Raw genomic sequence first — 12,059 nt, forward strand, 5'->3', positions numbered from 1 at the left:
GGACCCTCTGTGTTCGCTCTTTCTGAGCAACCAGAAAAATAGCCCTACCCGGCATGGGAGATGAATTCAAAAGAGGGCACCAGAAAACGCATTCAAATTTTATTTCGCCCATCAAAAATTGCCCCCTTAGAAAGGCTTTGGGTACAACTAAACTCCCCAGGGGAGCCTTCACACATCCCCACATGCAACTGGACCCTCTGTCTTCGCTCTTTCTGAGCAACCCGAAACATAGCCCTACCTGGAGTCTGAGACGAATGAAAAATAGGGCCCCAGAAAACGCATTCAAATCCCCTTTCACCCATCCAAAAGTGCCCCCAAAGGAAGGCTTTGGGTACAGCTGAACTCCCCCGGGGAGCCTTCACGCAGCCCCACATGCAACTGGACACTGTGTTCGCTCTTTCTGAGCAACCCGAAATATAGCCCTACTAGGCATGGGAGAGAAATTCAAAATAGGGCCCCAGAAAATGCATTCAAAGCCCCTTTTGCCCATCAAAAAGTGCCCCCAAAGGAAGGCTTTGGGTACAAACGAATTCCCCAGGGGAGCCTTCACACAGCCCCACATGTAACTGGACCCTCTGTGTTTGATCTTTCTGAGCAACCCGAAACATAGTCCTACTTGGAATCTGAGACGAATAAAAAATAGGGCCCCAGAAAACGCATTCAAATCCCCTTTCGACCATCCAAAAATGGCCCCATAGGAAGGCTGTGGGTACAACTGAATTCCCCAGGGGAGCCTTCACGCAGCACCACATGCAACTGGACCCTCTGTCTTTGCTCTTTCTGAGCAACACGAAACATAGCCCTACCCGGCATGGGAGAGGAATTCAAAAGAGGTCCCCAGAAAACGCCTTCAAATTTTATTTCGCCCATCCAAAAGTGCCCCCAAAGGAAGGCTTTGGGGACAACTGAACTCCCCAGGGGAGCCTTCCCACAGCCCCACATGCAACTGGACCCTCTGGCTTCGCTCTTTCTGAGCAACCCCAAATATATCCTTCCCCGGTTTCGGAGAAGAATTCAAAATATGGCCCGAAAAAATGTGTTCAAAGCCCCTTTTGCCCATCTGAAAGTGTCCCCTTAGAAAGGCTTTGGGGACAACTGAACTCCCCAGGGGATCCTTCACGCAGCCCCACATGCAACTGGACCCCCTGTCTTCGCTCTTTCTGAGCAACCAGAAATATAGCCCTACCCAGCATGGGAGAGGAATTCAAAAGAGGTCCCCAGAAAACGCGTACAAAGTCCCTTTTGCCCATCCAAAAGTGCCCCCTTAGAAAGGCTTTGGGTGCAGCTGAAATCCCCAGGGGAGCCTTCACGCAGTCCCACATGCAACTGGACCATCTGTGTTCGCTCTTTCTGAGCAATCCGAATCATAACCCTCCCTGGAATCAGAGAGGCATTCAAAATAGGGCCCCAGAAAAAGTGTTCAAAGCCCCTTTCACACATCCAAAAGTGCCCCCAAAGGAAGGCTTTGGGTACAACTAAACTCCCCAGGGGAGCCTTCACGCAGCCCCACATGCAACTGGACCCGCTGTCTTCGCTCTTTCTGCAACCCGAAACATAGCCCTCCCTGGAATCAGAAAGGCATTCAAAATATGGCCCCAGACGGATACGTTTGCTTTTTTAGTGCAATGGCTTCAGAAGGAAAAGGGGAAAAAACACTTTCTCTGGGAGCTGGAGAAGGTGTCCTAATCGCAGGAGAGGTTTCTAAATGGCATATCTTTGCGAGTGTTCCTGTAGTCTGGAGGTTTTTGTTTGTTTGCCTTTGGAAGGTTTTACTGTTAATCTTCACGTCCTTCAGCAGAAGTGAGAAATGTGATTTTATTTTGTGCAGTGTCGCGGACCCTCTGAAATCTACTGGGAATGATGAATACCTCGCACAGTACCAATGTGATGACGGTGGAGACAAGGAGAAACCAAGAAGATCAAAAGAACGTGACCTCATTTCAAAAGAAAACGTTTTGTACGGCAAAGAGTCTTCTGAGCCTGGTGAGAAATTGCGGCAAACTTCCTCTCTCAAGTGTGACACTGAATGTAGCTCTAAAAAGCTTTCCTCCTCAGCTATTGCAGAGAGATGCCAAGGTAGAAAGGACAAGACTAAAAACACTGAGAAAGAGCATTACCAAAGCAAGAGGGAACATGTTCCTAGTGAAGAGAAGGAGAGTCAAAAAGCAGGTCCTTCCAGCAAGAGGAGGTGTTCTCAGAGCGTGGAAGTTGTTGAGCAAAAGCGTCACAAGCAGGAGCACTGGGAGGGAAGCAGGTGCAGATCTTTCCCTGGTGAAAGAAACAGCCCTGAGAATGGCAGAAGAGCAGTCAAATATTCAAGGTACAGATCTGGCAGCGTTGGAAGATCAGAACAAGGTAGCAATAGATATTAGCGATCCAAAGGGGAAAGAAGTTGGATCAGAGAAAGATACTATCGAGATGAAGCACGGAGATGGGAAAGATGTAGCTATTACAATGATTACTATTCACCTCATGCGACAGGAGACAGTAGAGAGAGAAAGTTCTCTCACGGCGATGCAGCCTTTGACAAATGGACTGCAACTTACTACGGCAGGTCACATAAGCATTATCATTACAAAAGTGGATGGCCTCACGGTTCCCTCTTGAGAGATGAAGATGTACGTCGCTTTAGCACACCCCGAGCAGATTTGCATCGTTGCTCGGTATCTCAGCAACATTCTGGAAGACATTCTCATGAAAGACTTGCGCTTCCACCTGTGTCAGCTCATTTGGAGAACTGTCGCCAGAAAAATGAAACAGAAGGAAACAGAAAAAGAAAATATACCCGTGCAGAAGGTAGTGAAAGTGAAATAGAAAGGAAAGACAGAAAGATAGAAAAGGAGCTTTTAGGTGGTGAAAAAAATGCAAAAATATCACAAGTTCTAGAAGAAAAAGAAGTCTAAGGATAAACATGGAGAGAAGGATTCCAAGTAAGCAAGGATTCCAGCATACTCCGCATTTTTTATCCTAATTCTTTTCTGGGTGATTCTCATGTATTCCTTTTTTTTTTTTTTTTTTTTTTTTTCTGGTAGTTTCCAAGTTACTTAGATAGCATCAGCTGGCCGGGGATCATGTTGTTAGGTTGATCAGTGAAGATAGGAAAGCTATTGCTGAATTGTGTCAGAGCACTAGCTTTGGACCACATAGTTGGAAACACATCCGTACAGCATTCTGGATTAGGTTAAAAGTTTTTTTCTGCTTGCACGTATTCCAGAGCTAGCCATTGGTAATGATCTGTGTACAACCAGGACCTATGGTCCTTCAATCTGAGGGCTTAAGTTTGCTACATCTAAAGTAAGTTGCGTGTGCACAAAGCACCACAAAATAGCTGACATGCTGTAAATCATCACCTGTGGTAAAATAAATAAAGTTTCATATAGGCAACAAGTGCCACATCTTTTTTTCTCTTTTAAACTTGCATGTTTCTTTCAGACTTCACGATTTGTGTTTCTGTGCGCTCCACTTTGACAATGCCAATCGCAAGCGTAAAAAAAGAAGAAAAAGGAGAAGAAAAAGAAGAAAAAAGAGAAACACCAGGAAAGTGAAGGGCTCCTTGGAACACTTAGATCCTCGTTTCCAGAAGATAACGCGGGAGAAGAAGGAAGAATCCCATCCTCCAGATGGCTCTTCATGTGAGCAATGCACAAGTGAGAGCAGTAAACAACCTTACAAGGAAGGGAAGCCTTCCAGTGCAGGCGAAAGCAAGAAATACAGCTCCGTCTCATCCAACGAGTGTATGAAAGGTAAGCGGCCGCAGTGTGTCTGAGGAATTCCTTTTCTGTTAATGTAGAGATTATTTCAAACAGTCTTGAAGTGCTTGATGACTTAAGAGTCTGCTGAATATTAAAACAAAAAAAAGTTGATGGACTTTTTCTTTCCGTTTTTAAATGACCACTAGGAAAGAAGGCCTGAAATAAAGAGGTGAAAGGCAAATAGTTTTCATTTGGTGTGATGATTAAGTGGCAAACAAGAGGAAGAGTTGCAAGATCCCTTCTTAAATTCAGTCCAGCCAAGTAGGAAAAGTAAACGTGGACAGCTGTATCTTGGCAAAGAAGATAGTAGGGAGCAAGGAGGTTTAGCAGTCAAGATGGAAGGTGATGCCATGAGGCTTACAGGCTAGTAATGCTCTAGTGAAACCCAGCCTTCCTAAAGAAGCCTGCCTGAATAATTCCTGTGAATAACAGACTGTGTTCAGCTATTTCCTAACATAGAAACGGTGCTGACTGCTTCTTCAGAGTAACATAAGTTAGTGATGCTACTGAAATAGTTGTGGTTCAGACGTAGATCTGATTTCTCCTAAGCACGCTGAATTCACAGCTGTTGATCCTCCAGAGGAGGCTTTGCAATTGAACACCTGGAGAATAGGTAAATTTCCCGCTGTTGTTCTCCTCTCCTCTTGTTTTGTTTTGTTTTTTTTTCCTAGTAGCATAGGCTTAAGACTCTGAAGAAACGGGCTGCTTTTTTTCATTTCCAACACTGGCTGTTCCTCCTGTAGAGATTATATCAAACAGTCTTGAAGTGCTTGATGACTTACCAGTCTGCAGATTTATTATCAAACCAAAAAAAAACCCGACTTGGTAGACTATTTTTTTCTTACTTTTGAATGACTACTAGGAAGAAGGTTGTTCCGGCATCAAGAAAGTCACGTGGAATGTAATAAAATTTACTGAACCAGTAAATAAAAACTATATTTTTCTATTAGTTCCATTGTTTTAACTCTTCTGACGCTTATGGATGGCATAGATAACAGAGGGGAGATCGTGGTAATCGGAGCTACCAACAGACTGGATTCTATAGATCCTGCTTTACGAAGACCAGGAAGCTTTGGCAGAGAGTTCCTCTTCAACTTGCCAAATAAAGAGGTGAGAACTTAAATTGAATGTTAGTGCTACCATGGCAAAGTCCAACTTTATAGGAAAAAAAAATAATTGACAACTTGAACAAAAGAGTGATATGTGGAGACACTGCAAAGTTGTACCTGTTTGCTTAATTATTTAGTCCACTTGGGTGTTTTCATCATGAAGTTGTGTTTTTGGTCTCAATCCTTCACTTATGAATGAATAGGGGACGTGTTTGCATTTGATTGTGCCCCGGATCAGTGGTAGTAGTTTGAGTCATAATTATTTTCTTCTTTATAGTAATTGTAGCAATTTGAAGCATTGTGCCAGAAGTGCTTTCTGTGCATTTACTGACTGAAAAGCAAATGTGATGAAGTAATGAGACTGTCACAATGAAAGCTTGCTAAGTTTTAGAGAAGTTTTTTGGACAACAAAGAAATGTTTCTGGATAAATTTTTCATTACAGTATTTTCCTCTGGGTCATTAGGTCTCGTAGTTTGGAAACTTGTTATTGAAGCTATAAATGCCTTTTCTTTCATGGTAGGTTCCTAGAAAAAGTTCAGTATAACAAATAAGAAATATTCAATTTCCTGGTTGAAAATGCAGAGTGTATATTAAATAACTGTAAAATACTTGAAAGTTGAGCAAGTAAGAAAAGTGTATTAATAGATGAGGGGTTTTCAGGGAGGACTGTTTGTTTGTTTGTTTGTTTGCTTTTTGGTTTGTTTGTTTCTTGTTGGTATTTTTAAGGAAAACTTGGGACAAGCTAAAACGCAATGATTTTGCTTCCAGGCTAGAAAAGAAATTTTCAAGATTCATACTCGTGACTGGACCCCTAAGCCACCGGACATGTTGCTTGATGAACTAGCTGAGAAATGCATTGGTAAGACTGAAACCAAAATGGATTCTTGCTTGTGAGCAAGTTGTAAAGAACCTTAGCTTGTACCAGGCAGTACCCAAGCTCTTGTGCCTTGCTGCACAACTAGTCAACAAGGCAGCTGGCACGCCTTCATAGCAATCAGAGTTAGATGCTTTCATCTATTTACTCTTTGTTGTCGTTCTTTTTGTTGTCTGAAAACGTTAAATGGTTCTGGGGCATCTTCCTCAAGAGTATAGTTTTTGATGAGGAGTCTGCTTCAGCTGCATAAGCGCAGGATATCAGGCAGTGAGCAACATGAAACTTCCCTGCAGAGCGGTAGCACTTTGAATTCCCTGTTAGCCTGTTTGGTTTTGGCATTACAAATTCTTTAAATGGTGCATGTTGTAAACTTGGGCCTTGACTGATGTAACGTTTGATTTTTGTTTGTTAGGATACTGTGGTGCAGATATCAAATCTTTATGTACTGAAGCTGCGCTGTGCTCTCTACGTCGATGCTATCCTCAGATTTATGCAAGTAGGGAGAAGTTGCTACTAGACGTTAATTCTATTAAAATAAAAGCAAAGGACTTTTTCATGGCTCTGAAGAAGGTTGTTCCGGCATCAAACAGGATCGTGGCTTCACCCGGACAAGCACTATCACCCATTTTCAAGCCACTTTTTAAAAGATCAGGAGCGAATATTTTACAAGTTGTGCAGAAGATCTTCCCGCATGCACAGCTTGCACTAAAGGAGGACCGACAGCAAGGTATAACCACAGCATCCACGTCTTTATAATTCTGCTAAAGCAAAAACTTGTGGTTTGTGCAATCAACTTAAACCTTTCAGACATAATGATGGTAGAATTTTATTATTTGCATGTGCATGTCTTTCTTTTGGGCATGTCTGGAAGATAACGCATAGGTTTTATTCTGGATTCGAAACTGAAATGCCAAATGGAAGCTCTGAATGACTCCATACACAGTAAAGGACGATGCGTTCTCTACTGAAGCATCCTGCTTCTTACGGCAGCTAAGATAATTAGCATTTGTAGAGGTTGACTTGAGGTTTGAAGTATAAGGCACCTATTTTTCTTTAAAAAATCAAAACTCAGATATTTGGAGGGGAAGCATTTCTAGGTCAATGTTTCTAATTCCTTTCTGAAGAATGTCGGGACCAGGATACAAGTATAACTGGTCTAAGCTAAATATTGTTTTAGCTATCATCGTTTTTAACCAGTCTCCTAATTTAAATGTTTGTAGATCGTACTATACATGTGCACGTGAGATCAATTAGCACTGATATTTACTAGATGAATGGAATTCTGTGGCCATCACATCCTTAATCCCCGTGCTTTCATTGTGGGAACCTCCTCCAGAAAGAAATGGTCTTGTTTTTTTTTGTTTGTTTTGTTTTTTTGTTTTTGTTTTTGTTTTTAGCTATTTAGCAACTGCGGAAATTGTTTGTAATCTCCTTTATTCTAAGGGGGAGAAAAAAATCACCAAGAGTAGCGTACCTTATACGTACACATCAGTGGGACTTAGTACAGCTTTGTAGGGCCTTGTGCCATCTCCTTAGATCTGTGGTGGGATGAACTCTAGGAAATAGCTTTCAGTGTGTGCTCTCAAATGAAGAAAGGGTTTTGGCACTGATTTAGAAGCTGTATTAATGTAAGAGAAAGAGACAAAGGCTATTCAGGAAAGTTAACAAACCTCTTTTGTCTTTCAGACCATTTAAATCCTATTTTACAAGATGATATGTTCGACAGTGATGACGATGCATCCTTGGTTTCTGGAGATGAATTAAAAGATGGAATGCCTGACAGACCAGAGAAAAAACGCCTCTGTTTCAGCAGGTAAAGAAAGATAGATCCCTGTTATGTTTAAATTCTCAGGACTGCTGAGTCTTTGTAAACAGTTCCAGCTGTTAAAAGTGTGAGGGGTGGTAGACGAAGGGGTAACATCAAGTTTGTGTGTTGAAGGGGTGCTTGGTATTCACAAGGAGAAAGGGTGAAGGGACTAAAGTGGTAATGAAGTTGCTCTGAATGACCAAATTGAAAAGCCCAGGCTTCTCTTCCTAAGCCAAAGTGATCTGTAGACTACCAGAACACGTTGACTTAATCCATGGCATTCTTTGAAAGACTCAAGACCACATAAATGTCCTGTCTGTCCTTTTAGCTAAAAATACCCCAACTTTATGGGTTTGTGTTGCCACCTTTTGCCCTTCTGTTTTCCAGGATTCTTAAACCAATGGTGAATTATGTAGCAGAAAGAAAACTGAGAAATGGCTTGTTAAAACACCTTGAGAAAAATCTGAATGGTGTCTTTATTTGTTAAGCCACCAAGTTGTGTTAATCTTGTGGTATTTTAGTATGGAAGTCATGCAAGCCCACTGTTGGAAAGTTAGATCATGTTGTCACAGCTGGATCAGTTATTTTTCTCAGTTTCTATTGCTGTGCTGTCCAGAAGATTTTCTGTCCTCTAGAGCAAGGCTAAGTCTCTAGCATCTTTGATTTAAGCCAGCAAAGGTACAGCCTGATTGTAGTGGGGAAACAAATGCTCCTCACAAATTTATTTCCTAGTAGTAAAGCAAGATTGCAGGGATATTAATTTGCAGTCTTGGTTCAGTAAAGAATAGGAAACACAAGGGAAGAAGATGAAACAATTGGAATGACTGAATAACTTAACTGGAAATCTTACATGTATTTAATGTACCGCTACCATTTGGATTATTTGGGGAGGGAAAAGACACTCTATAGGAAAATTACTTGGAACATCTGTGTGTGTCTATTCAGCACCTCATTTATAAACTTGTTTTCTTAACTCTTGTTCTAGGAGTGCTTTCTGTGAACCAACATCACGCCGGCCCCGTCTGCTAATAGTAGGAAAAGAAGGGTACAGCCAGGTTTCTTACGTGGCACCCATGGTGTTGCACGCTTTGGAGAAGTTTCCCGTTCACACCCTGGACCTTTCTGTTCTGCTTACAAACGTTGCACCGCCAGAAGAGATCTGCAGACAGGTACCTTTTTTCTTTTTATTCTCATCGGATTCACTGACTGTATGTAAAGGATCAATCGAGTTGCAAGTAAGGTGAGCAAAATTCATTGGTAATGGAGGTGGCCTTGTTTTAATGTGCTGGGATGTTTGCTTCTGTCTGAAAATCCCCTTTTCTTTTAGACAAAACCACAAACAATCTGGATGTTGTACATGTCCACATTTTCCATACCCAATTTTACAGTGATGATGTTGCTAGCAGCTCAGGAAGCTGGGCGGTGTTGCTAATAAACATCTCTTTGTGGAAAGAAATGCTGCTCATCTCCCTGGGATCCAGAAAGTAGTTCTCATTACCTCCGAAGACTGTGTGCTCCCAGTAGATGGCTCTGTATCAGACTGCATGTCAGCTACTTTTTGTAGCCTTCTTCTAAATTGTATTAGTAAGGCAACCAAGGTTTGGGGCTTCTGTTTATTTTGTTTTCACACGGACATACACAACTTGTGCCGTTGCAGTATGTGCAATAAAAGCATTAACATTCACTAAACACTTCATTTGCACGCTGATGTGGTTTTAACTAGAAAAAATAAACAGATCTGGTGTTTTTACTTTTAGGCAGGAAATCCATTTTATTGTTTGGCATCACTACCTTTAAATATTTTTACCTTTAGTGGGAACATTTGAGAGCCATACAAGTAAGGACAGACATGTTACACGACTGAATACTGATGTGTCCCATAAGAGGGACATTTCCTTTCTTTGTTATGCGATGATTGTGGCTGTGGCCATATAGCTACGGTGTCTAGCCACTGCCTGAATATATCCTTCCCATCTTCTGACTAGAGTTCTTCGAATACTGGTAATCTGAAAGGGTGCACAGAGAAATTCCTTATGTGAAAGGATGCTTGCCACTCTGTTCACATAGTTTCCTTTCATGGGGCAGTCAGGTGGCTATGTAGCTATGTATTAACAGGTTATTCTATGTGTTTTAGTTTTCTTACCCAAGCTTTCCTTTTCACTAGCTGATCCGAAATGCTCAGAAGACAGCACCAAGCATAATTTATGTCCCAGATATCCATTTATGGTGGGACAACGTTGGACCTGCCTTGAAACTTACTTTTCTAACTCTAACTCTTCCAGCATTTTCGCCAGTTTTGCTGCTTGCTACGTCTGATGTACGTCACTCAGATCTCCCAGAAGAGGTATTGACAAATACTTTTCTTACTATTTCTTCAGTGTCTTGTAATTTATGAATGCTTTCAGCATCAAAATGCTGCGCTTTCTTAAACGCCTACTGTTATTACTCAGGCACCCTAACAAATCACTTAAAATTTGCTTAGAGAAAAAGAATACTGTGAAAGCATCTGCTTAAGGTTTTTTCTGAGTCAAGCAAGTGACTTTCACCCCCTTCTCATGCATGCAAATAATAAATTAATACAATAATTCTGGTGGCTACAAAGTGGTTCAGTCAAGAATATGCAGTGCTTGAAATGACAAGAAGATGTTTTTACTGAAGAGATTTCTTCTGACAGTCTGCCATTCCATGCTATGTTGGGTAAACTGCTAATAATGCAATTTAGTAGAGAATTGAAACACTTTGATTAAAAAAAAAAAAAAAAATCAGTTTCTTTCTTCATATAGGCCAAAGCTTTCCAAGCTGGAAAGCTGAGTTCCAATTTCTGCTAAAGTAACTTTGGAATGGAATTCTAGTTGTATTCCTAAATAAACTGTAGTAAAAGTACATGCAGAACTTCATTGACTTCTGAGAGTTTACATTAAGGGAAGGTGCCCAAAACAGGAACACGCTGTTCTCATTCCGATTATTTTGTCTCAGTTATTGGGGGAAGAGAACAGGTCTTACCTAGATGTGTTTATTATCAACTGCTTTGAAAGTGCTTGAGTTCCCACAGAAGTTTTTGTACAGGTTCTAAATTCCTTCTAAAATAAGTAGTGAAATTCCTTACCTACCTTTTAATACTAGAAATTGAAAATGGAGGAAGATGTAGAGGTACTACAGAGGTATTACAGCTGATGTAATTTTTTTTGGACTTCAGCAAGGCTTTTGACACGGTTTCCCATAGGATCCTACTGGACAAAATGTCCACCTTACAGCTAAATAAAAACATCATACGATGGGTGAGCGATTGGCTAACGGGCAGGGCCCAAAGGGTTATGGTGAATGGCGCTGCGTCAGGCTGGCGGGCGGTCACTAGTGGGGTCCCTCAAGGCTCCATTTTAGGGCCGGTACTATTCAATATTTTTATAAACGATCTGGATGTAGGAATAGAAGGTATTTTGAGCAAGTTTGCTGATGACACCAAACTTGGAGGAGTTGTGGACTCGAATGAGGGTGGAAAGGCCTTGCAGAGGGATCTGGATAGGTTGGAGAGCTGGGCGATCGCCAACCGCATGAAGTTCAATAAGAGCAAGTGCCGGGTCCTGCACCTGGGACGGGGAAACCCTGGCTGCACGTACAGACTGGGCAATGAGATGCTGGAGAGCAGCCTAGAAGAGAGGGATCTGGGGGTCGTGGTAGACAGCAAGTTGAATATGAGCCAGCAGTGTGCCCTGGCAGCCAGGAGGGCCAACCGTGTCCTGGGGTGCATCAAGCACGGCATCGCTAGTAGGTCGAGGGAGGTGATTGTCCCGCTCTACTCTGCGCTTGTGCGGCCTCACCTCGAGTACTGTGTGCAGTTCTGGGCACCACAGTATAAAAAGGACATGAAACTGTTGGAGAGTGTCCAGAGGAGGGCTACGAAGATGGTGAAAGGCCTGGAGGGGAAGACGTACAAGGAACGGCTGAGGGCACTGGGCCTGTTCAGCCTGGAGAAGAGGAGGCTGAGGGGAGACCTCATCGCAGTCTACAACTTCCTCGTAAGGGGGTGTCGAGAGGCAGGAGACCTTTTCTCCATTAACACCAGTGACAGGACCCGCGGGAACGGGGTTAAGCTGAGGCAGGGGAAATTTAGGCTTGACATCAGGAGGGGGTTCTTCACAGAGAGAGTGGTTGCACACTGGAACAGGCTCCCCAGGGAAGTGGTCACTGCACCGAGCCTGTCTGAATTTAAGAAGAGATTGGACTGTGCACTTAGTCACATGGTCTGAACTTTTGGGTTGACCACTGCGGTGTCAAGAGTTGGACTTGATGATCCTTAAGGGTCCCTTCCAATTCAGGATATTCTATGATTCTATGGGGCAGGGATCACCGCTCAGTATGTAAATATTGCAGTGGCAGAGTTCAACCTTTTGGCATTAGGGAAAGGAAGATAAATGCTATCAGTCCCCTCTGAGCCACAGGAACCCTGCATCTACTAATTGCATTTCATAATGGATTCATCAAACACTAATTAACAGATTATGTTTTAGGAAACTGC

The 12,059-nt window shown here is 42.4% G+C and overlaps 1 pseudogene; it reads left to right on the plus strand.

The window, feature by feature from the left end:
* The first annotated feature begins 1,766 nt into the window (after positions 1 to 1,766).
* LOC137843471 (ubiquitin carboxyl-terminal hydrolase 42-like) lies at positions 1,767 to 4,485 on the plus strand (annotated as a pseudogene).
* The last annotated feature ends 7,574 nt before the right edge of the window (positions 4,486 to 12,059 follow it).

This window comes from Anas acuta, chromosome 22, assembly GCF_963932015.1.
Source record: "Anas acuta chromosome 22, bAnaAcu1.1, whole genome shotgun sequence".
In the NCBI taxonomy this organism is placed as follows: Eukaryota; Metazoa; Chordata; class Aves; order Anseriformes; family Anatidae; genus Anas; species Anas acuta.